The 25,918-nt window shown below is 43.3% G+C and overlaps 1 protein-coding gene across 5 annotated transcripts in view; it reads right to left on the bottom strand.

Moving 5' to 3' along the window:
* ADNP (activity dependent neuroprotector homeobox) overlaps window positions 1–8,341 on the bottom strand; it is a 42,952-nt gene extending 34,611 nt beyond the window's left edge. For 4 of the 5 annotated variants that reach the window (XM_024205783.2, XM_024205785.2, XM_024205784.2 and 1 more), the window contains exon 1: window positions 8,010–8,341. The gene's annotated coding sequence lies outside the window, so the exon portion shown is untranslated. Of the gene's footprint in view, window positions 1–8,005 lie in introns of all 5 variants that reach the window. The other variant, XM_024205788.2, reaches the window with a different exon arrangement.
* Between the last annotated feature and the right edge of the window lie 17,577 nt (window positions 8,342–25,918).

Below are 25,918 nucleotides of genomic sequence, written 5' to 3'. Positions count from 1 at the left end.
TACAGTTCAATGAGTGGAAAGAAAGGCTAAATGAATATTCCTCAAGATTTCAAAAGTAATTCTCCTCTGGGATGAAACTAAATATGAAAAATTCCAGAGCAAAATATATTGTTGGAAGCTTAATCATGTGTAGGGCCCTACCAAATTCATGGTCCATTTTGGTCAATTTCACGGTCATAGGATTTATAAAAAACAAACAAACAAACATAAATTTAATTATTTCAGATATTTAAATCTGAAATTTCACAGTGTTGTAATTGTAGGGATCCTGGCCCAAAAAGGAGTTGTGGGGAGGGGAGGTGTTGCAAGGGTTATTATAGGAGGAGTTGCGCTACCCTTACTTCTGCACTGCTGCTCACGGCTGCGCTGCCTTCAGAGCTGAGCTGCTGGAGACCGGCTGCGGCTGGCCAGAGGCCCAGCTCTGAAGACAGAGCCGTCACCAGCAGCAGTACAGAAGTAAGGATGGCATGGTATGGTATTGCCACGCTTACTTCTGCGCTGCTGCTGGCGGGGTGCTGCCTTCAGAGCTGGGTGCCAGGCCAACAGCCGCCACACTCTGGCTGCCCAGCTCTGAAGTCAGCGCAGAAGTAAGGTGGCAATACCATGATCCTCCTAACATAACCTTGTGAACCCCTGCAACTCCCTTTTGGGTCAGAACTCTGAATTTGAGAAATGCTGGCCTCCCCCTTGAAATCTGTATAGTATAGGTTAAAAGCACACAAAAGACCAGATTTCACTGTCCGTGATGCATTTTTCATGGCCGTGAATTTGGTAGGGCCCTAATCACGTGGAATCCCGAAGTGCTCTGACTTGCTGTTTGGAGCATTCCAAGAAGCATTCTGACACTTGATAAGAATCTAAAGAGCTTACAAAGAGACATTTATTACTGCACAAAGTGGCACAGAAATCTTTCTAAATTTAAAATACAGAAACAAAACATGTAAGCTGTATACAGGTGATTTGATGTGCCAAAACCAGTAATACACATTGCTGGGGTGTGCTGGTGAATGATGAGTAGCAAAGCACTGCACAAGTGTGCATATATTGACATGCACTCCGGGAACATGTTACAATCTACTCCAGCGGTTCTCAAACTGGACATGACTCAATTTTAATGGGGTCGCAAGGGCTGGCATTAAATTTGCTGAGGCCCGGGCCCAAAGTCGAAGCTTCACCGCCCGGGACTGAAGCCCGAGGGGCATGGTGGGGTTCAGGTTACAGGTCCCTGGCCTGAGGCTTAAGACCTTGGATTTCGACTTTGGCCCCTCCGCCCGGGGCAGGTTTTGGCTCTGGCCCTCCCACCCGGGACGGCAGGGCTCTGGCCGGCTTCGGTCCCCCCCTCCTGGGGTCATGGAGTAATTTTTGTTGTCAAAAGAGGGTCGCAGTGCAATGAAGTTTGAGAATCCCTGATCCAGTCAATACCCAAGCCAATGTGTGATCTACTCCTCAGATAGTGGATGTATTATATATTAAATTGATAAGACACTAGCCAGTTGGCTAGAGCTTAGCTAACAGGCTATTTTTACATTTTAACTAGTTAAATAAGTAACAACTGATTCAGCTTTTTCTCCCCCCACAATCCCTATATATATCCCAAACAAAAATGTAACTAGTCTGTGGGGTTGGACAAGACCTTATAAACTGACTTCTCTCTCCACATATTCTTACCTTCCTTCCCTTCTTTGCCCAGACAATTCCCAAGCACTCCAACTCCCTGACTAGATTCCAGCACTAATCCACCTCAGCTGCTGTCTTTGGGCTGGCTCATGGACCTTTGATATTCACAAGACTTCATGGTTGGAGCAGTGGGAATCAAAAATCATACAACACAGTTTTTAGGTATTTAGAGAAAAGCATTTTAAACTTTTTTCTATGTAATCAAGAGACTTGTTTTAAGGAGCTTTTTCATCTTTCTTGCTGCCACTGATCCACATCAATACCAAAAAATGTTATTTGGCTCCACTGCAGCAGCAAAGAACTGCTAGCTCTGGAGTCATGTAAGGAATCAAGCAGCTTAAACAGAACAGGTAAAAATGGGTAAAGGCAAGAGAACAGCTGGAAGTCAGGAGACTGAAGGACAGGAGAACAGCTGAGAGAACTGAAAGGCCTTGGCTAAAAGCATGCCCCCCATATTTAAAATGATTGGCCGAATGAGGCAAAACGACCCACTGAGAGTGTTAACTTTCAATGGTTGAGGTGATTGGGTTTTTTTAATTATTTTAAATAATTGAAGTTTTAAACATTACCTTAGTAGTATTTTATCTTAAAAATACGTATTTTGCCAGCTGACCCGTTCAATCAAGAACGTATAAGTCTGTTGCGTGCACTGGGACACAATTATACAAGTTTAGAACCCAACAGCCAAAATCAGTTTTCTTCCAAACCATTTTTAATGCCAAGGTTTTTTTTAAAGTAAGGATATAAATGGTTTAACTGACAGTGACTCACTGCAGAAGAATATGGCATTTGTTCCACTCTTATTTAAAACCAAAAAATGTCTCACACATCCAAAAAATACCAATGTATGTGAGGTTAAAGTGATGCCCTCCAAATGTGGGCCTCCCACATTTGGGCTTCCAATCTCAACTGCAATGAAGGTGTCAACAGTATACATTTTTTTCTAAAAACATATGGCCTTTGGGCAGGTAAATAAAACAAACTGGTTTCCTTAATCTGATCTCAAGTACATCTTTAGATATTTTATGTCAAGATGAAGATTCTCTTGAAAGTCCAGAATGAACAATTCCATTTTCCCCAAAAGGGTGGGTTTTTTACATCATGTTAGTCCAGTCAAGTTAAACTTTGTCTAAACACTATACTGGTATATTTAAAGTGATACACCCCTCCATGCTAGTGTGGACAGTTAGGTTACGTCTACACTGCAGAGCCTGTGTTGGCATAGTCCCCTAGTGCAGACATAGTACACTGACAGGATTTTTTCTGTTTCTGTAGGAACACCATCTCCCCAGACAATGTCAGGTATGTCAACAGAAGCACTCTTCCAGTGATACACCTGTGTCCATGCGGGGGATTTTGTAAGCATACCTATGTTGATCAGGGTCATGGTTCTCTCATATCCCTGACCAATCTAGCTGTGCTGATATAATGTAAGTGTGGACCATGCCTTAGGCCTTGTCCATACGTAAAACTTAGGTCAACACAGCTATGGCCATCCACTCCCCTGACTGACAGTTATGCCAGCCTAACCCCCAGTGTAGACACTCATAGGTCAGCGGAAGAATGCTTCCGTCAACCTAACGACACCTCTACCTCGATATAACGCTGTCCTCGGGAGCCAAAAAATCTTACCGCTTTATAGGTGAAACCGCGTTATATTGAACTTGCTTTGATCCACCAGAGTGCGCAGCCCCGCCCCCCCGGAGCACTGCTTTACCGAGTTATATCCGAATTCATGTTATATCGGGTCACGTTATATCGAAGTAGAGGTGCACCATCACTCAGGAAGGTGGAGTTCCTACAGGAGCAGAAAAATACCTTCTGTTACTGTAGCCTGCATCAACTGGGTCACAGCAGCATACCTATGGCACTGTGGCTATGCCACTGTAGCACAGACATGGCCATATACCTGTATAAACATGCTTATATTCATATAGCTTATAACCTTTCCTGAACAGGAAAAGGTTATACCAATATAAATACACATATACCGGTATAACTGCGTCCACGCTAGGGGTTGTACTGGTATAACTATATCAGTCGGGAGGAAAAAAAAAAAAATCACACCGGACAATTATACAAGTACAAAATCTATGCGTAGCCCAGGCCTTAGTTTAATATGATTTAAAAGCCCTAATGCTTGTTAAGATGTAGGCTAACATGTTTGAAAGCTGAAAGGCCAACTAACATGCCTTCAAACATATTAGCCTGCATCTTAATGAGCATTAAGAGGGCTCAACACAACTGAAATGCCAACTCGACTGAGCTAACAAACAGGGCACAAATATCCTAAGGGGCCAGTGACTACCAAAGGACATCTCTGGGTAGAGCACATAATAGGTGAACAATTTCAATCAAATAGCTATTCACTACATTTCTCTTTTTTGGGATTTGATTTAAAGTATAAGTCCTAAAGACTTCAGATCCCGATGAGGATGATCGTAGTCTAATCTTGATTTGTTCTCTCTCGCAACCTTTGTGCACAAATATTAATGTGAAGATACTTTTCTATTTTATTAATACATATAAATTGCTAATCTGACTGCTACAATTTGTTCATTTAGAGCTGCTCCAAAATAAGTACGTTAGAGTCTTTAGTTCTCGTGTCTTTTTTCCTACCCAAATATTTATTCCAATTTCTTCCTTTACACTAATCAAGTCAGATGTCACCTTCCCCATTAAAAACAATAGTCATATAAAATTTATGGTTTAGGCTGTGTACACATTGTCTTAATTCTGACAATGCGCATGTCACTGAGATACGGCTATGCATGTCAGAAGTGCTGCTTTATAACATTTTTAATAGTAATTTTCAAAGGTTGCAGTTATTCTCATGTACTAAAGCTGGGGGAATAGCCATCCCTTATTCATGCTGGTGTATGTTGGAAGCACAACTTACCTTGCACAGAGAGGGCTTGTATATGCACTTATTTAGAAATCTAGTTGGCATTCCCCTTCTAATTTAGGAGTCAGTTAATAAAGTGGAGAGTCTAGCACAGTATAATATCATTGAATTACTTCTATGCTCAATTAAAATGCTCTTTTAAGGCACCATTGTAAGTTAATGCAAAATAATATATGAGGGTTGGCATCTTCTGACAATTGGTACCTTCAATCCTGCATGCAGCAAAACACTTCAGTTATTTGTCTCTCCCTGGATATCACATATAGTAACTTTAGCCATTTTGTTTGCATGCTCATGACCTGCTGAAGTTTAATGCTGCAGAGCACGCTTTTCAAAAGCAATCTAGAAGTTCTTCTAAAATAGGGCTCTCGGCCCCAAACATATTGAGTACCACCACATTCTGTTCTTAACCTACATGCCCCTTTTCTTAGAGCAAATACAAGCCACCTTTCATATTTTCCTCACACATATTCAAAACACTATTTACCTCCCAACATTTAAAAACAAATGCTCTTACATTAATGTTTTTTTAAAAACTCTAGTAGCTTCACCCAATACACATTTAGGCATTAAAGGTAAATTTAGGCATTATGGGGGAAAAAATTTGAGGTTGTTTTCTATAGTTCATTCTCATGTCACCAGGACCTGGAGTTATAAATGTGAGTCAGTATTTGAAACACTGGGTACTAAACAGTTAACTGTTTCAGACATGAAAGCAAGATTGCAATAGCTTCTTAAAGCTGACTGTAAACTCTGAAGAGGTTAAACATGTCAATCACTGTTAAAGCTGAAAAGCCAAATATAACATAAATAAAAATTACTGTGGACAGGTCAAAATCACTTTTAGCAGAGAGAAGTTAAAACCTGTATAAAGCATAATAAATTCACAAGTATAAACAAGCTTAATATTCTACTTAAATATTTCTATGTAGGGACATGTTATCAACTATGTGTCAAAAAAGAATCTCCATTCTAAGGCTTATCTTTATGTATACTGGAAGCATCTTCAGCAAAGATTTAACAACCATGTTACAATGAATCAGCCTCAAGTGGCAATTTTTAGTAGCAACAGAATATGTTTCTTTTCATTTCTGTATAATACTCCAACTTCACTACATATTGTAAGGAAGATATTGGTTGGATTTGGTACTCACTACCCAACATATGTAAATATATATTACAAACTGTACAAGGCATTAATTGATCAAATTTTGTTTGTTTTGTTTTAAAAGCAACTGGTTTTAAGGGGATGGTTCATTTTCCTCATCCGGACGGATGGTAACTGTGATATGAAACCTTGGTAAATCTTCATAGCTGCAACAGTTACAGTTCTCCCCAAGTGAAAGTTCAGTTTTTCCAGATGGTCCAGCTGAGACCCAGGTTACTTGAATGGCACTGCTGCTACCAGGGAGCCAGGCAATTCAATCTGAATGTATTTAAGTAGGCCATACTGTGCTGCACAAGTAGTGACAATACTTCCTCATCTAAACACATCCCCTCGCCCCATCAATGTTCAAATATTAATAAACAAAGTTAATGGAAACATCATGGCATAAACTAAGGAAAGTTCTGTCATATTTTTCTAAAAGATGCCAAAGCTCTTAAGCCTGTCAAATATTTTCGTTAAAACCAAGATCACGAGACAAAATTATAGAAGAATCCCAGTTGTCCAAGAAAGCATAGCTTACTCAGTCTACAGATAAAGCACTCAATGCTTTAGTAATGCACCATTTTTAAAGTTTCTACATCACTACTGCCATGCATTCAGAATGTGTGAAAAAGCCATGCAAGCTTATAAAGCAGATGGCACCACAAGCCACAATCAAGTTTTCATATAATTATTACATTCTCCATGGAGGTCCATGTACAGCCTTGCAAAAGAGACAGAAGTCATCCACATGCTCTAGTTTTCTCATTTTTCCATTTAATCAGTGTGATCTCTGAACACAAGTATTCTGTCAACTTCAAAGGTGATCTCAGATTATTATAGTGGCACAGAGTTGATCAAGACCTATGAACTGAATGAAAGTATATAGTAGTAGTATCGGGAATGGCACTGAGAATTTTATGCCAAGAACACAATTTGGTCACTGTAGTTTCAAAAAAACATATTGAAGTGATCAGATTCTTCTCTAAATCACTGCACTATTCACTAAATCCTTTACTATGCTGCTGTCAGCTCATAAGAGCAACTGAGCACTTAGTGATAGGCCCATTTTCCCAGGTCTGTAGAAGGCGCTGTGTGGCAGCTCCTCTCTATGCATCTGGGGCCCTTCCCCCTCTCTGCAGCAACCTTACCCAGTGTAGAGAATGCGCCCCCTACTGACTTGAACACTCATCTCTCCTTTCCACCGAATTGGCTGCGGTGCATTTTGGGTGGGAGCTGGTATTTTTCTTCCATGGCCATAAACCAGATGCAACAATATAGCTTTAATCCAACCCCAACACGTACAAAAATGGGAGTCACATTCACGTTGGTGCTTTTTTTTAAAAAACCCACTTAGACTGCAAACACGAACGAAAAGCAACATGATGGGATGGGTGAGGAGGGTGCAACCTTCGAACGGCAGAGGCAGTAAGCAACATTTTATGGCTTAATTTCTCCTGCCTTTGTCTGAGAAATGGGTTACAGTTGCTATGACCCGGGATGGAGAGAGGAAGAGGAGGGTGAGTGGCTGGGTGAATGTTACTCCAGCCTGCAGCCACTGATCTGCTCAGGGGACCAGTCATGAATCGCGCCTTTTCCAGCAGACAGACACCCCGGCTAGTGGGGGGGAGGCTGCTCTAGTCTCCATTCATTGCACCGCAGCCAGCACTGCTTTCCGGCCACTCTCCAGCGCCAACTCTGCCATTAGGGACCTTCACCAGGCAGGCGGCATGTTAAAGACAGCTCTGAGATGCTAGAGGTGATGGATCCATACATTCACTGATCCATCTCTGCCGCTTCACCCCACCACCCACCGCCGCCAGTGCAGAGCGTGCAATGAAAGCCACCCTCGAGGCACATCCATGTGCAGCCCCTGCCGCCGGGGGTGAGGAAGGACTGAGGGAGGAGGCTGGGGCTGCATCTGCCGTGCGGGCCCCGGGAAAGGCGAGGGGAAGCCGGTAGCGGTCCCTGCAGCCGGTTCAGGCGGGAGAACGGGCCAGAGCACAGAGAAAGAACTGGTCTCTTCAGTGCATGCAAGTCTTTGCCACATGTGTGCAGCTGCGGAGAGGGGTGGGAGCTGCCCGCAAACTCCGCAGCCCCCGCCTGCAGCGGGCATCGCGTTGGACACTGCACTGTGCGGGGCCGGCACGGGGCTCCTGCCCAGCGGCTGAGGAGAGAGCTGCACGGGGCTCTGCCCCGGTGCTTACGGGTAAAGGCAGCTGCACGGATCGGGGGGTGGGGATTTGCCCCCTCCCGGCTCGGACCCGCGGACTCACCTACCTGCCTGGGGCTCTCCTCAGCAGAGGAGGGCGGGCGCTCCCCCGGCACCTCTGGCTGGGGGTGGGGGTGCGCGGAGCTGCCTCCCTGGCGCCGCCCGGGTCCCTGGGCGGGCGGGCGGAGCGGAGCCGGCGGCGGCGCGGGGGAGACAAAGGGGGCTGGATGGCGGGGGGGTGAGTGTGTGTGGGGGTGGCCTATGGTGAGCAGGTCCCGGGGGGAGGGGGCGGTGGCGGCTCCACAGCGCTCGGTCCCCGGAGGGGGGGGTGTCAGGCTCCGGGCCGGGGGGGGCTCCCTGGGCGCCCTGCAGACAATACAGCCGGGTCCCTCCTGCCCAGAACCTGCCCTGGCCAAGATGGCGGCCGAGAAAGAGCGGAAGTGACGCGATACTCTCATTAGCATACGGGACTCATTGTCCAGCGGGAGGGGAGGGGGCCGCGCCCCGGGGGGGAGGGGGCCTGAGCCCCAATGGGGCCCTGTTCGCCTAGACCCCATCCCACTTCTGGGTGCGGGTCCTTTAAGGGGAGGGGGAGGGGGAGCAGGTTACATAACCCTGCCGATGGGGGGGGGCTCTCGCGAGAAGGGGAGCCGGCGGCGGGATCTACCCCGGGCCCGCTAGGAGGCGCCGCGCCCTGCGGCTGGGGCCTCAGCGGGGTTTGGCGCCGCCTGCTTATCCTTCCGCCACCCCCCAGCCGGGACTACATCCTGCCCGGAGGGGAGGAGAGGGGCCTCGCCGCTGTGTCTGGAGCGGGGGCACGAGTATAGTGAGCATACGCCCACGTGACACAGAAGTGACTACATCACGTGACCTCATAATAGTGAGCACACCACCTCGTGCCCTAGTGATGGTGCGCACACCTTGCACCAGGGAGCTCTCCCCATGTCCAGGAGTGGGAGCATCAGGCACAGGGGTTGGCCCCACAAAGACAGACGAAAGGGAGGCCAGAGATGGCTTTTGGGTATAGGGAGATGGACCTCCTGTTTGCATCTCTGGCACATCATAGTGTTCGGAAGCACATCTGAAGCAAGCATTGCGCTGAGCAGCCACAATAGAGACCAGGTTGTACAGCATGCATAGGACAGTAATGTACAGCATACACCGAGCAGTAGTTATCACAAGTGAGCTGTGGTGACCATGTACAGAAGTAGCAATCACACCATGGACAGTGCAAGAGTGACCACACACAGCAATAACATTCACACCTCACACCATGGACAGCGCAATAGTGATCACACTGTGCACAGAGCAATAGTAACCACACCCTTTGTAAAGAGTACAGCATAGAGAAAGATGAGTAGCTAAAATCTTTTGAGAGAGTTGGGTGGTTTTGATATTTCTTTTATTGTATTGCAACAGTTACCCGTATTTTATCTGGTTTTGGAAAATAGTAACAACACCTTCTTGCAAACTATTCATTTGCCTTGACAGAACTTCCTTTTACACAGTTTGGACTTCTAGGAGTAGGTCACACTTTAGATTTGGATAATAAACCTCCCTACTTAAAATTGCTCCTCATGGAAAAAGCCCAGGGTTGACGCAGCTTAAGACTTAAGGTTAAATCATAGAGCTGTTTTAAACTGGGACAACTGGAAGAAGGAAGATTTAAAATTAAATTAAGGAAATTGTAAATGTGTTATTAACTACATATATTGCAATATCTTTCATTCTAAAAGAGAGAGAGACACTTTAAACATTGCTCTCTTTTTTTGCCACCACTTTCTAAAACTAATTGAGATTTGACAGGTTTTGATCTAACATACAGAAACCAAAGGTTTCTCTGAAACTAGATTAATATTACATCTCGTTTATTACTTAGCAGCTTTTACACACAAAAAAGTAAATAAATTTTATCTTAACAGTTTTTAGGTTATATTTCAAAACCATAGTTTCTTGTATTAAAACAAGTGTCCTCTCACAAACTAAGGCCCCAATTGGGGCTACTCATGGTGCATAAATTTAAGCTAAGCATATGCAAGGTCCCTTTGCAAGATTGAGGTCTAATTCAATAACAGTGCACAAAGTATCTTTAAATGAGATGGGCTGGGAACTTTTATTACATCAAAATACTGGGATATTTTATGGATACAATGTAGCTCAATTCATTCAGTTCTCAGTGTTCCAAAACGTGTTGATTCAGGATGATGTGTATAACTAGTACTGTACAAACAAAAGACTAAAGTTTTTCAAACCATGGCCTGAAGTTTAAGAGCAAGGAAAACTTGTAATAAATTACTTACACTTCACAAAAGTTAAATCCCAGATTTTCAAATGGCTCTAATCTGAAATACACACACCCTTTTTTTGGGTAGAATTTTGTGATATTTTGTAGAATTTTCTATTTTTTCTCTTGTTTAAGACTTTTACTTGTTCCTCAGATTTTAGAATTTATTCTTTGATTGTCATTGTTTGTGCAAACCATTCCAAACAACTATATGCATTTTCACAATAAATTCACTTTAGTGGTCATAAGAAACAGTAAGCCATGAAAACAATCCTTCATTTACAACGTCACTGAAACACAAAACTTACTGAACTGTACAAACAAAAAAACAAATTAGCCAGTGCTATTTACCATAAGAGGAACTTCTAGAAAGGTGATATCTAATTGTTCTTTAATTATGTGCCTTCTAGAAAACCTGACAATAATTACACAACTTTAAGCAAAGCAAAAAGCTATTTTAAGTTCTTATATAACTTTCATTTGCTTTACAAGGGTAGATATTTTCATTTTATAGTGCAATATAGGAAAAAATGCTGGAAAGTATTTGTGAAGCATAGATAAATGGGTACTATATTCTGAAGCTAACCAGTTGAAAGAAACATTCTACAATGTTTGCATCCCTACAGAGCCCATGGAGAAAAACACCCTTTCCTGAGATACTGCTAAATTGACTAAAATAACGAGGAGTCCTTGTGGCACCTTAAATTTATTTGGGCATAAGATTTCGTGGTCTACAACCCACTTCATCAGATGCCTGAAGTGGAAAATACAGGAGCAGGTATAAATACATGAAAGGATGGGAGTTGCCTTACCAAGTGTGAGGTCAGTCTAACGAGACAATTCACTTAACAGCAGGATATCAAGGGAGGAAAAATAACTTTTGAAGTGGTAATGAGAGTGGTCCACTTCAGACAGTTGACAAGAAGGTGTGAGTAACAGTAGGGGGATATTAGTATTGGGGAAAATAGGTTTAGGTTTTGTAATGACCCCACCACTCCCAGTCTTTATTCAGGCCTAATCTGATGGTGTCCAGTTTGCAAATTAATTCCAGTTCTGCAGTTTCACGTTGGAGTCTGTTCTTGAAGATTTTTGTTGAAGAATTGCCACTTTTAGGTCTGTTATTGAGTGTCCAGAGAAACTGAAGTGTTCTCCTTCTGGTTTTTGAATGTTATGATTCCTGATGTCAGATTTGTGTCCATTTATTCTTTTGCGTAGAGACTGTCCAGTTTGGCCAATGTACATGGCAGAGGGGCATTGCTGGCACATGATGGCATATATCACATTGGTAGATGTGCAGGTGAGTGAGCCCCTGATGGTGTGGCTGATGTGATTAGGTCCTATGATGGTGTCCCTTGAATTGATATGTGGACAGAGTTGGCACCGGGGTTTGTTGCAGGGTTTAGTTTCTGGGTTGGTGTTTTTGTTGTGTGGTGTGTAGTTGCTGGTGAGTATTTGCTTCAGATTGCAGCCTCCCTCTGTAAGCGAGGACTAGCCTGTCTCCCAAGGTCTGTGAGAGTGAGGCATCTTGTGACTTTGTCCTCACCCACAACTATTTCAGATTTGGGGACAATTTATATCTTCAAGCAGGGCTTTGAGCTCCAGGCAAAAACCTGCAGCTCCACTGCTCCGGAGCTGCTTTGTGCTCCATCTCCGTGCTCCACTCCAAAGCCCTGTCATCAAGCCAGTGGGACTGCTATGGGTACCCGCATGGTCCCACAGTATGCCAACATTTTTATGGCTGACATAGAACAACACTTCCTCAGCTCTCGTCCCCTCATGCTCCTACTCTACTTGTGCTACGTTGATGATATCTTCATCATCTGGACCCCTAAGAAGGAGGCCCTTGAGGAATTCCACCAAGATTTCAACAATTTCCACCCCACCATCAACCTCAGCCTGGACCAGTCCACACAAGAGGTCCACTTCCTAGACACTACAGTGCTAATAAGTGATGGTCACAAACACCATCCTATACCGGAAACCTACTGACCGCTATACTTACCTACATGCGTCCAGCTTTCATCCAGACCACATCACATTATCCATTGTCTACAGCCAAGCTCTAAGATACAACCGCATTTGCTCCGATCCCTCAGACAGAGACAAACACTTACAGGATCTCTATCAAGTGTTCTTAAAACTACAATACCCACCTGGTGAAATGAAGAAACAGACTGACAGAGCCAGAAGGGTACACAGAAGTCACCTACTACAAGACAAGCCCAACAAAGAAAGTAACAGAACGCCACTAGCCATCACCTACAGCCCCCAACTAAAATCTCTCCAGCGCATCATCAAGGATCTACAACCTATCCTGAAGGACGATCTCTAACTCTCACAGACCTTGGGAGACAGGGCAGTCCTCGCTTACAGAGGGAGGCTGCAATCTGAAGCAAATACTCACCAGCAACTACACACCACACAACAAAAACACCAACCCAGAAACTAAACCCTGCAACAAACCCCGGTGCCAACTCTGTCCACATATCAATTCAAGGGACACCATCATAGGACCTAATCACATCAGCCACACCATCAGGGGCTCACTCACCTGCACATCTACCAATGTGATATATGCCATCATGTGCCAGCAATGCCCCTCTGCCATGTACATTGGCCAAACTGGACAGTCTCTACACAAAAGAATAAATGGAGACAAATCTGACATCAGGAATCATAACATTCAAAAACCAGAAGGAGAACACTTCAGTTTCTCTGGACACTCAATAACAGACCTAAAAGTGGCAATTCTTCAACAAAAATCTTCAAGAACAGACTCCAACGTGAAACTGCAGAACTGGAATTAATTTGCAAACTGGACACCATCAGATTAGGCCTGAATAAAGACTGGGAGTGGTGGGGTCATTACAAAACCTAAACCTATTTTCCCCAATACTAATTTCCCCCTACTGTTACTCACACCTTCTTGCCAACTCTCTGAAATGGACCACTCTCATTACCACTTCAAAAGTTATCTTTCCTCCTTTGGTATCCTGCTGTTAAGTGAATTGTCTCGTTAGACTGACCTCAGACTTGGTAAGGCAACTTGCATCCTTCCATGTATTTATACCTGCTCCTGTATTTTCCACTTCAGGCATCTGATGAAGTGGGTTCTAGCCCACGAAAGCTTATGCCCAAATAAATTTGTTCGTCTCAAAGGTGCCACAAGGACTCCTCGTTGTTTTTGCTGATACAGACTAACACGGCCTGGGCCGCCCAGAGGATTCAGAGGGCCTGGGGCAAAGCGGGGGAGCAGACATACTCACCATGCGGCGCTCTGAGTCAGCTGCAGCAGCGGGTCCTTCACTCGCTCCGCGTCTTAAGCAGCACTGAAGGACCCGCAGCCGAAATGCCGTCGAAGACCAGGACCGCCGCTGGGTGAGTAAAAATTAAAAAGGCGTCTCTAGCCAGGATTCTCGGCCAGGGCTCACGGGGCCCCTGCGGGGCCCGGGGCCTGGGGCAAATTGCCCCACTTGCTCCCCCTCCCCCTGGGCAGCCCTGAACACGGCTACCACTCTGAAACCTGCTAAATTGACTGTACCACAGAGTGAAATATACTAATATGTACTCCACATCCAATTAAATCAATTTGATGGCTGTATATGAAAACAAAAACACCCCCAAACAAGCCTTATGACCTTTAAATTTGCTAGATTTGATTTTTTCCCACTCAATCTCTTTTTAGCTATTGCTTATTAATATTGCAGTATAACAGATGCTATTATTTCCCAAACTTGGCTCTATCTGGTCAGAATTTTGGTTTTTCTTTTTACAGTCAATCATGATCTGAGTAGTGGATTGCCATTTGCAACACATTTAATAGTGAATTGCTAGTCACAACCGTTTTGCTGAAATTAAAAACAGGACAAACTAAGATAATCCAGAGAGGGAAGAACACTGATAGGTGGGCGTCAAGGAAGGAAGCACTGATGGAAGAAAAGAGTACCCTCCGTGCTATTGCAGCTAATTGTTTTGGGCTGAAACTCATAAATAACTGGGATGCTTTACAACTACATTGTGTAGACTTAACTGAGGAAAATTAATAGTAGTTACAGATAAGAGAAATAGAAGTCACCAAGAATTAATTTAGATTTGTGGCGGCAAGACAGTCCTAAAGGGTATTTGTATGTACTTAGAAGGTGTGGAAGGCAAAGAGAAGTATATCAGTAAAGTGACTTCTTAACTATTTACCACTATACTGAGGAGCTATGGAATGAGTTTATGATGTGTAGCACAGAAACTTCTGTTTTTATATTTGTCAGTTTAAGTCAGTGGTCAAGTCCAAATACTAACATTTCTTTTTCCAGGGATTTTGAGTGGTATTCCTACCACTTGGAAAAACAAACTGTAAAAAGACCGATCACTGTGATCGCACAAAAGGAGGATAGTACTGTAAATTTTAATACTCAGAAAGTCTCTTAGAAATCAGTATTATTATTTATGTAGCACTGTCAATGGATACAGCTTTTACAGCAAATAAAATATATAATAAAAAAGAAAAAGAAATTCCTTCGTCAGTTTACAGTCTGAAGGCATTAACATTTGTTGTAGAAAAGCACACACGGAGAGATATGTAGTCATTAGAGGAGCTAGGCATTATGGAACAAAAGATGAGCAATTTGAAGGAGAGGTAAGATTTGACAAACATGCATGTAGAAGGTGACATGAAAAAGTGAGTGTGTGAAGGAAACAGTAGTCTCAATTCTGAGCTGTTCTCTTAGGAGTTATAACCCAGGAGAGGGAATGATGGGAGATTAATGCCACCTTTGCATCACCGGGGTTCTGTGCTCGGCTAGCAGCATCAGAGCAGCCTCTGAGCCTGCTCTAAATTTTGGTAGCTTCCCACAGGCATCTACAGGTCTCTCTGCCAGCCTCTGGAGTGCAGAGTGCTCTGAGAATATCCTTCCTGCCCTCAACACCTATGCTATGGAATTCCCAAGTTGGAGACTCCTTCCAGACCCTTTGTGCTGCTGACTCACAAACCAGAATTGGGGCCAAAGGGATCAGTATAGTGAAAAACTTGGGAAGAATTTAGGAAAGGGGATTAGATGTGAGAGGAAATTGTTAGATATGGGCAGAACAGAGCAGCAAAGCAAGAGGAAGCTCACAGTCCATGCACCAGATGGGAAACCCATGCCGAGATTTGTGAAGGCAGGGAACGCAGAGTCTAAACAACAGGAGAAGAAGATAAATTTAGCAGCTGCATTTTGCGTAGAATAATGCAGGGATGAATGGGAGAGATGACCAGTTCTTGGGCTAAAGTTTTGGCAGTAGGAATAGAGACAAAAGGATGGATTTTAGCAATATTGTATAGGAAGCAACAACAACATCAAGGGGCTGATCTTGCTCCTATTTAATTCAATGAGAGTTTTGACTATTGGCTTCAATAGTATAACACTGGGTCAAACAGTTGCAAGGCAGGAGAGCACAAGGAAAGAGAAGTCAATGAGGACACTAAGGTTGCATGCCTTCGTGCCAGGGTGAATACCGGTGTTAAAAGTGCCCTGCAAAGTGGGGGGGGGGGGGGGGAATGTTGCGCCTATTTTGCTTCTTTGTGATGTGTACAAAACTGCAGGAAAATTTATTTTAAAAAAAATTCCTATTTTTTACATCCAAAATCAGATTTTTTTCTACTATGAAAGCCTGTGGCAAATGGAGAATTAGTGAAATTATGGCATCACAAGAAATGAGAGACTGAAAGTTGAGCAACTGAGAGGGAAAGGGATGTTTAGTCATGGCTTGCCTACATACAAAAGATACATAGGTTTAACTGAAGGTATGTTGTTGTACTGATTTAGTCAAACATTGGGCTGCGGCAAGTTAAACCAATATAAGAGTGTCCTCATACAAAGTTGCACCGGTTTAACAACATCCGTGCCATATTTTTATGTTTATTTATTTAGATTTAAAATAAGGATGCATATCTAAGGCTCTAGGCATCCCAAAATAATTAATTACACAATACATACAATTACATTACATCTCTGCAGCATTAATCATCAGTTCCACAGGAACTCAGCCAGCCAGCAACCGACCCTCCTTCATCATCTAGGAAGCATATTCAGACATCTCCAAAAACCTAAACAAGTAGTTGGCTTTTGCAGTGTGCCCAGCAAGTCATCAAATTTGGGCTATTTTAGACCAAGGGAAGCAAATTCCAGAGTCTCAGCACCCACAAAGAGAATGTGCTGCCAACAGCCCCCTCTCTTTTATAATGAGGTGGATCCAGCTCAAGTGCCTCTGCTGACCACAGTTGTGGTAGTATGGTCTAGGACAGAGATGGGCAAACTACGGCCCGCGGGCCACATTCGGCCCGCGGGCCCATCCTTCCCGGCCCTTGAGCTCCTGGCTGGGGAGGCTAGCTCCCGGCCCCTCCCCTGCTGTTCCCCCTCCCCCGCAGCCTCAGTTCGCCATGCCGCCAGTGCTCTGGGCGGCGGGGCTGTGAACTCCTGCTGGGCAGTGCGGCGGCGCGGCTGCCAGTCCTGGTGGTCTGAGCGGTATGGTAAGGGGATGGAGAGCGGGGGGTGAGGGGTTGGATAAGGGGCAGAGCGTCCCAGGGGGCAGTCAGGGAACGGGGAGGTTGGATAGGCGTGGGAGTCCCGGGTGGCCTGTCAGGTGGTGGGGGTGTGGATAGGGGTCGGGGCAGTCAGAGGACAGGGAGCACAAGGGGTTGGATGGGGGTGGGGTTCCTGGGGGGGCGGTTAGGGGTGGGAGGAGGTCCCAGGAGGGGGCGGTCAGGGGACAAGGAGCAGGGAGGGTTGGATGGGTCAGAGGTTCTGAGGGGGACAGTCAAGGGGTGGAATGTGGGAGGGGGCAGGGGCCAGACTGTTTGGGGAGGCATAGCCTTCCCTACCAGCCCTCCACACAGTTTCAGAACCCTGATGTGGCCCTCAGGCCAAAAAGTTTGCCCACCCCTGGCCTAGGAGGAAAGGTAATTCCTTAGATAGGTTGGTCCCAGGCCATTCAGGGCTTTTATAGGTCATAACCAACACTTTAAACTCAACCCACAGACCAAGGAGCGTTCAGTGCAGACCAGTGACCACAAATGTCATATACTTCCAATATGTTGCTCCACTCAGTAAGTGAGCTCTGCATTCTGCACCAGTTTTCATCTCTGAGTGGTTTTAAGATGTAGCCTCATGTAGACCAACAAAAAGAGAAGTCAGGTCTCAGCCCTCATAAAAGATATACCTGAAAGTCCAAAATGGCAAACTTCAGTATTTTTATGGCCTTTAAACCAATGTAAAATAATTATTCCTAGATGAGGAACTAATACGTCATGTGCCAGGTCAAACAAGCTTGACACTATAGAACTTTGGGTAAAATTTGACTTTCAGGAAGACTTGGGCTCCTAAATGCCTATATCACTTTTGAAAATGGGACATAAATCACTTAGGTGCTTTTGATAATTTTATCTTTTGTCATTGGGAGACTGGATGAATGATGGGGCTGGTAATGGAATAATGAGTCATTTCTAGATTACTTCATCTTAAGATAGTAGTAAAATCCCCTAACGGCTGTTTGGTGGCCTCAGTCTTCATCCATTTCCTAGTGGACATCACAATTAGTAGTCTCAAAACAGGGACCATGGATTAAATGGGCATAGAAATCTAAGTGTCCTCCTAGAAATAAGGTATACTAGTAGAGAAGCTTGTACAGCCATTAACTGAGATAAATCACTTCTGTGTATGCTGCTGAAGTTTCCCCTGTTGTCAATCCAGCACCTTTCATAAACACCGCATTTACTTAGTGAGAAACTTGAATTTAAAAAGTATAATTTAAATCCTAACTTCAGTGATTTGATAATTTATCATTTTTTTCATAAATGGATTTTCTCTTTCACCTATCATCTGGATCCTTTCTTGCAAATTGCTTTGATCAGGAAAAAAAAAAAGCACAAAAGATTTTTGGAAACATTGAAATTAAACAAAACAACATGCTTCAATTTTTCAAGCTGGAGTCAGAAGGGGAACTAGGTGCTATACACCAAATGGAGGTGGAGTTTTGTCATTGAGTTCAATCAGACCAGTATTTCACTCTATTATTGATCAGGCATGACTAATTTTGTATTGTTATTTAAAAATTTGTACAATCTTGCATTGAATTTTCTAGATACTTCATTGGATGAGTCAATGTCTGTATGCTGGCAACTAGATATGGTCTGAAGTTTGTGTGTTTTAGACACAGATTAAAGCAGTGGTTCTTAACCTAGGCACCCCGTGGGGGTGCAACACGTCCTTTCTGGGGGTGCGAGACATGCCAGATTTTTTTAGAAGGTAAATCATCAAAAACACAAATTAAGTACAGGCACGTAAGTACAACTCCTTTGTTTCATCAAACTTATGTATTTATTAACATTATACATTTTTTAACAATTACTGTGTTAAATTTTAACTGTGAAATTAAAATAAATATATAATTCTCTTTCATTCTATAGTTATGATATATCTAGGTTTAAAGAACTGACCTACTTCAACAATTTTTGATAAGGGGTGCGAGAACATATTTTTGAGAACCAAAGGGGTGCAGGCTGCAGTAAAGGTTAAGAACCACTGGATTAAAGCTATTGTGAAACACCTATTTTTACTAATATGGGGTTATATTGTAGGTGCAAGAGTATAATGCACAAAGGTCAACATTTGGCATTTGAGACTTATGCAAAGGAAACCAAAATAGAAAGGGAATTAATCAGGGCTGTCCACTAAAAGGGAAGCTCCTATGGAACCTTTTTGCTGCAGTAAGGCATTAAGTAATTCTAATTTTCATAGGAATTTGAAGAATTGAAATAAGAAATTTTATTTTTTTGTTAAACAGATTGTTACCTTTTGTGTTTTGAATAGGAATAAAGTTAATAAGACTTAAAAAAAACCCCAACAACTTTAAAGTTAAAATGGCATCAGCAATGTCAGCACAGCTTAAGGACTTGCAGGGACAGCAGAGGGAGTAAAGACCATTTTATTTTTGCAGAACCTAGAAGTAGTAAGATTTGTATAATACTTTCTTTAAAATAATGTAGATTTAGGGTCTGATTTTAAGACATAATTGTATGTCTAATTTCCCATGCAGTCAGGCATGCAAATCAGGTAGTTGTATGTGCAAATGACCTTAGCCAATTTGTGAGTGCAATTGTGTGCCCAACCTATTAAAAAAAACCAGGGCCTTATAATCCACAGGATTTTCCACGTCTACAAAATGAATACAACTAATGTTTTTAGGTCCAAACTTTCACCTGCTTCTACGTTCCTTTCAAATGCTATTATAGGTGAGAAATACACCAAGACAAAAATTGTTCTGGATAGTTATGCCATAATTTTGGTACCATGATTTTATATAATTAAATATGCTTTATTTATATATGTAAACATAATTGGTAAGCTATTATTTTTTTGAATCATGTACAAACAACTTTCCAGTACATAAGGAATTAGAAATTTGAGGAAGCACCAGCTTAGTTACATTGATTAAAAAACAGATCATGGAGTTGTGTAATGGAGTGAAGTGATTTGTTTTAGGATGGGAAGAGGAATGAGGCCTAGTGGAAGAACTGCTCAAAGAGCAGGTCTAATTTTCACACCAAAATTTAGGGAATTTGAATTTCAGCAAGTGGACAGCCCCAAAACCCCTAAATATTCTACCACAAATATGTAACTTTGCTTATTTGAGCTAAATACCCCAATGCCAGGGTCGTACTGGGCTCAATGTAGCAAGGTGCTGAGCCCCCACCCCCAATCCAGCAACATACTTAAGCACATGCATTAACTTCAGGCACAAGTATTTCTGTAACTTCATTAGAACTACTCACATGCTTGAAGTAAAGCACATGCTTAAGGGTTCAGTGGATTTTTAGGATTGAGCCTTCCATGAAAGCCCTAAGGAGAATCCATTTATTTCCCCTACCCACAGTCAACATGTCTCCATTCTGCAGTTGCACAGATCTAGAGGCCCTGCATTATATCTGTCAGCTCCCAGTCCATGAGGACTGACTGCCTCCTGCCTGCTACTGGAGCTAGCCAATCAGCTGTTTGGGGGAGGGGAGCGTCTCTGATACAAAGTACAAGGCACTTCCTTTCCTTCTTACCGTTAAGCATGCTGAGCCAAATTCATTCCTACTGTAACATCCCTGACTTCAATGAATTTACACCAGGACTTAGCATGGCCTGCTGTCCTCACAGGGTACATGGATTCCTAAGAGCAGGGCAGTGCGTCTACTCTAACATAATGTTTATGACTTTGTGGTATATAAATATAGGCAATGTAATAAGCCTCACCGGAAAAGCTAAAATGTATGAAATTATGATAAAACAGGTATCGATATCAACACTTGCAGTAGGTTTTACTAAATTTTACCCATCTTCCCCCTCAGGATTTTCAACATAAACCCTGCTGAAAATCATAGCCTTTGCAGGGGTGACCACTCATAAGACTGTAAAGCAGTTCACATTAGAAGCCCCTCACATGTATGCAGTTTTTTTTAAAAATCTCCTTTTTGTCTGAAATTTTCAATGACTGGTTTCTACCCAAAAGAAAGTTAAAAGACAAACCCTTCAAGTGTATGACTTATGTAAAGGTCGGGGGGGTGGGGGGACATTTTCCCCATTATAGAAGAATTACATCTTTATCATTTTGGCCTGTCTACCTCAAAAACAGCATACATTTTTAACATTGTTAGTGGCCCTGAATGAAGACTATCAATGGCACTAAAGTTGACAAATATTAGCTTTCTTTTAAAAAACATGTCCATTAAAGTTCTGACCAGCTGATCACAACATTGCACTATTTATTACGGACATATTGGCTTTAGCATGCACATCAGTGGCACTTCTATTCCTATCCCCCAGCAGTGCAACCAGTGTCATTTCACTGCACAAAGTGGTGAATTTGGGGTTGGTTGCAGAGCTTGCACTCATGGGGGCTTCCTATGCTGCACAATACAGTGTTTGGGAGCTAAGGAGGGTCAGGAGCAGAGGATCCATTGTTGCGAAAGTCTTCCAGTCCCATGAACAGGGGTTATACTAAAATTGGGGAGGCTACTCTAGCCCGTAAGCTGGAGAAGCCTGATTGGAGAAAAAATGCTCCATGGTCCAAGAGGAAGAGAGAAGGTGAGCAGCTGTTCTCCCGACGATACTTAGGCCAGTTCTAGGACATGGATTTAGGCATGCATTCACAGTAGACAATTCTGTTAGGGTCATCAACTTTCTAATCTCACAAAACCAAACACCCCTCCCCTGCCCCTTCTGAGGCCCCACCCCTTCTCCAAGGCCCTGGCCTCACTTGCTCCATCCCCCCTTCCTCCATCGCTCACTCTCCCCCACCCTCACTCACTTTCACCAGGCTGGGCAGGGGGTGGGGTTGTGGGAGGGGGGTGAGGGCTCCGGCAGGGGGTGCAGGTTCTGGGGTGGGGCCGAGGAGAGGTTTGGGTGTGGGAGAAGGCTCCAGGCTGGGGCAGGAAGTTGGGATGCAGGGAAGGTATGGGCTCTGGGCTGGGGGTGCAGGCTCCGGGGGGGGGGCCAGAAATGAGGGATTCAGGGTGCAGGAGAGGGCTCTGGGCTGGGGCAGAGGTGTGTGTGTGGGGGGGTGAGGACTCCAGCTGGGGGTGCAGGCTCTGGGATGGGGCCAGGGATGAGGGGTTTGGGGTGCAGGGGGGCTCTGGGCTGGGGCCAAGGGTTTGGGGTGAAGGAGGGGGTGTGGTCTCCACCTGGGGGTGTGGACTCTGGGGTGGGGCTGGGGATGAGGAGTTTGGGGTGCAGGAGGGGACTCTGGGTTGGGGCAGGGGTGCAGGAGAGGGTTCGGGGTGCTTACCGCAGCTGCTGGGATGTGGCCACCAGGTCCCTGCAGCCCCTAGATCAGGGGTTCTCAAACTGGGGGTCATGACCCCTCAGAGGGTCACAAAGTTATTACGTGGGGAGGTATCATGAGCTGTCAGCCTCTACCCCCAAACCCTGCTTCACCTCTAGCATTTATAATAGTGTTAAATATTTTAAAATGTGTTTTTAAATTTATAAGGGGGGGTTGCACTCAGAGGCTTGCAGTGTGAAAGGGGTCATCAATACAAAAGTTTGAGAGTCCACTGAGAATCCCTAGATGCATGGGCAGCCAGGGAGACACTGCAGTTCCCATAGGTCATGGTTCCCAACCAATGGGAGTTGCGGAGCCATCCCTCAGGGCCAGGGCGGCGCACAGAGCCTCCCTGGCCGCCCATGCGTCTAGGGGCTGCAGGGAGCCGGCGGCCGCTTCCGGGAGCCGTGCAGAGCTAGGGCAGGCAGGGAGCCTGCTTTAGCCCTGAGCCCCTGCTGCGCTGCTGACTGGACTTTTAACGGCCTGGTCGGCACCACCGCCATGGTCCCTGTTCAACCAGGTGTTCCAGTCAAACACTGAACACCTAGCAACCCTATCATGTGTACGCACGTCCAGAGAGAGAGACTCCAAGAACAAACATGAGCAGTTTCTTCAGAAGTGCAGGCTTTTAAGATCAGGTTAAAAGGGACTTGAATTTTTTTTTTTTTTTTTTTTTTTTTACAAAATGAGCTTCTGCTGCTTATTCTTCTCCCCCCCCCCCCCCCCCCCACTTGTTTTCTTTAAATCTTAGAAATATCAACAATGATCATTCCTGTTTTTTTCCTGGAGAACATATTGGATAGCTACAACTCTGAGCTGTCACACTTTTAGAAGAGCAGTGGTGTCAAAACATTAACAAAATTTCTCTCTTTCCAAATTGTTATTCACAGAAGTTTTATATAAATGTGTTACACACACAACCACTACCCCAATGTTTTGAATAGAGACTTTTTCCCCTCAATTGCTCCACTGTCACTCTCTTGATTCTGTCAGTTGACAAGTTATCAGAGTGACTTTTATACTAGACAAAAATCAATATTGCTAATGTAAAAGCAGGGCAAAATATTTATTTTTAACAGTGTTCAGGCCTTTGTTATGACATGAAATTTTTGTTTTGTTCCTTTGCATGTTGCCTCTAAGAGGTAGCAGAAGGGGGCTCTCTCACACAAACTGGTGTTCTCTCCTCCTTTCTCAGAAATTTAGTAGCAGGGCACTGAAAGGATTTTATTACTTTGTCTAACTCTACTACTGAAAATGACTACGCTAATACACTATTTATAATACTTTGAAGAACTAACATTATCTTGTCAACATACAGTGATGCAATTTTCTCTCTTCCCCTCCCCCCCCCCTTTTAAATAAAAAGTCATCTGTTCGCAAATCTCACTAATCTGCATTGGGTCTTCTGGTCAACAGTGGGTGACATTCACTCAATACACAAAGAATGAGTAAACAGGCTTCATACAGGGTAATCCATGGTGGTTGAGAGTGGAAGGAATTCACTTCCCAATTTGAGGACAGGGTGCATAGCTGCAGCCACTATTCAGCCCCCGATTTAAATGGGGACCACTACCCCTCCCAACACTCTATTTTACAGGGGCCTGTTCACATTCAGCAGAGAACTCACCTCTCTAGCATAGAGATGGTGCAGAGGGCCCCCACAACCTCGCTGAGGGATACCATGGGACTCCTGGGGTGCACAGCCCTTCACCAAGGGGTGAATTTCACACTGGTGAAGTTCTATTGTTATTTCAAAAAGGTCACTATCTGCCCACCCACATACTGATACTATGGGGTATTTTAGTTTTTCCTTTGAGGTTCTTTGTTCATGCTATTCAATACCACTCTTCATAAAGACTAAGAAAAGTTTTCTTACTTATTAATTGTAAATTAAGTTCTCTATATAGATAAATGTTGCTTATGAAGCAGTATTAGAGATTTTGTTCCACAGTTTCAGATCTCTCTGCAAACAAAAACGTGCAGGCACCTGTGTGCCTAATTTGCACACACAATCACCACACTTGCATTGATAACCAAGTAAACTGGACAAAGACATGACCAGTTAGACACCTACCTTTCACAAGCAAACTGTAGGAACTGTGTGCACAAGTCAGGTGCACACATTTTTGAACATCCAATTACACACATTTTAAAATCTAGGCCACATTGTTTTGCAGTTGTATCACAAATAACTGACAATAGTGACCTTTGGGGGGAGGGATAGCTCAGTGGTTTGAGCATTGGCCTGCTAAACCCACGGTTGAGAGTTCAATCCTTGAGGGGGGCATTTAGGGAACTGGGGTAAAAATCTCTCTGGGGATTAGTCCTGCTTTGAGCAGGGAGTGGACTAGATGACCTCCTGAGGTCCCTTCCAACCCTGATATTCTATGATTCTATGACTTAATCCATACCGTCATCACCAGTGGCTATAAAACTACCTAGAGAAAAAAATGTGATCTCACTGCACCCCTATTATACGTTTTAGCTCATTTTAAAGCTTTACAGTGACATGGAAACAACTGTAATATTTTTGGAGCGTAAGGTAAAAAGACCTATAATTTAATATAAAAGTAGTTACAAACATTTTATGTTTTAGGCCCCAATCCTGCAAGTGAGATGTCCATTGGTGGACCCTATTAATTTCAGGCTTCATTGGGCTTGCCCACCTTTGTGTACATTGCAGGATCAGGGCCTTAGAGTGCACCAAATGGAAGTATATAAATATGGACATAATTTGTTAGAACTGTGATGTACAGACAAGATATTACAAGGTGGATGGCTAAGTCAAATCCAACTGCAATTAAATTAAAAAAGTTGTGACCACAAATGTTTTTTAAAAAACAACTGATTAATATTATTTCCTCTGAACACTTCCAATATTTTACTTAAAGTTGTATGTATTACAAAACTTTTAAACTAAGGAGGCTATGACACCAATAGATGGTAGATGTCCCAGTGATAAAATGCTGCTTAGAAATTGTTTATATTGTAAATATCCCAAGTGTGAAATAATCTAACATTCCTGCTGGTGTTTCATTTTGTTAACTAGAACCATAGATCAGATGTTTATATCTGCCTAGATAAAAGAATGCAAACAATTAAATAAAAATAATTATATTTAATGAAGTGTTATTTCATTCTTTGGCTGCTTTGTCTCCCTGCTGCCCTAATTTTTCTAATGAATGTATTTTTTAATCGGTACCAGTTACACACACTATTACAATTCACAACTAGATAGTACTCTATTTTACATGTAATTTGGTATTTTTACTTTACAGCCAATTCTTTTCAGAGGCTGAGACATACTTGTCTTAATTATATTTAACATTCTTAGAACAAAAGCATCCTCTGCTTTCCTCCTCCCCCATGGATGTTTGATTGCACTCCACAAAATAGGATTTTGACGTGTCCACCACCTATAAGTCATTAGTGAAACATCGAAAAAATATAGAACTATGCTGTCTATACTTCATTCAACAGCTTCTAGAACAAATACAACTTCGGCATTGAGAACTATTGGTTAGAGCCTTCCCACATGAAGTCAACACGAGGGATCTCTATAGATTTCAGAGAGAAGTGAATTGTAGCCTATGTCACCATGGGTTTGTGTGGGATGGGTCTCTCTTTTTTAAAAATAAAAGTTTAAAAAGAGTATAAGATAGTTAAAGAAAAAATTATCTATAATCAGTCACAAAAAACTAGAGTAGTCCACATTTGTATATCTTTGTATTTCTGTTTTAAAGAGGCTTCTGTTTCTATCACTCCTGTCTAATAGCAGGTTTACAAAAAAAACAAGTCCCTGTAAGCATTTGTATTAGGAAATTCCTAAGCAACTCAACATTGTGTCATTTTACACAC

Source organism: Terrapene carolina, unplaced genomic scaffold (assembly GCF_002925995.2).
Source record: "Terrapene carolina triunguis isolate 2854851 unplaced genomic scaffold, T_m_triunguis-2.0 Scaffold130, whole genome shotgun sequence".
Classification (NCBI taxonomy): Eukaryota; Metazoa; Chordata; order Testudines; family Emydidae; genus Terrapene; species Terrapene triunguis.
The sequence above is the reverse complement of the archived record's forward strand: the minus strand, read 5'-3'. Positions and strand labels throughout refer to the sequence as shown.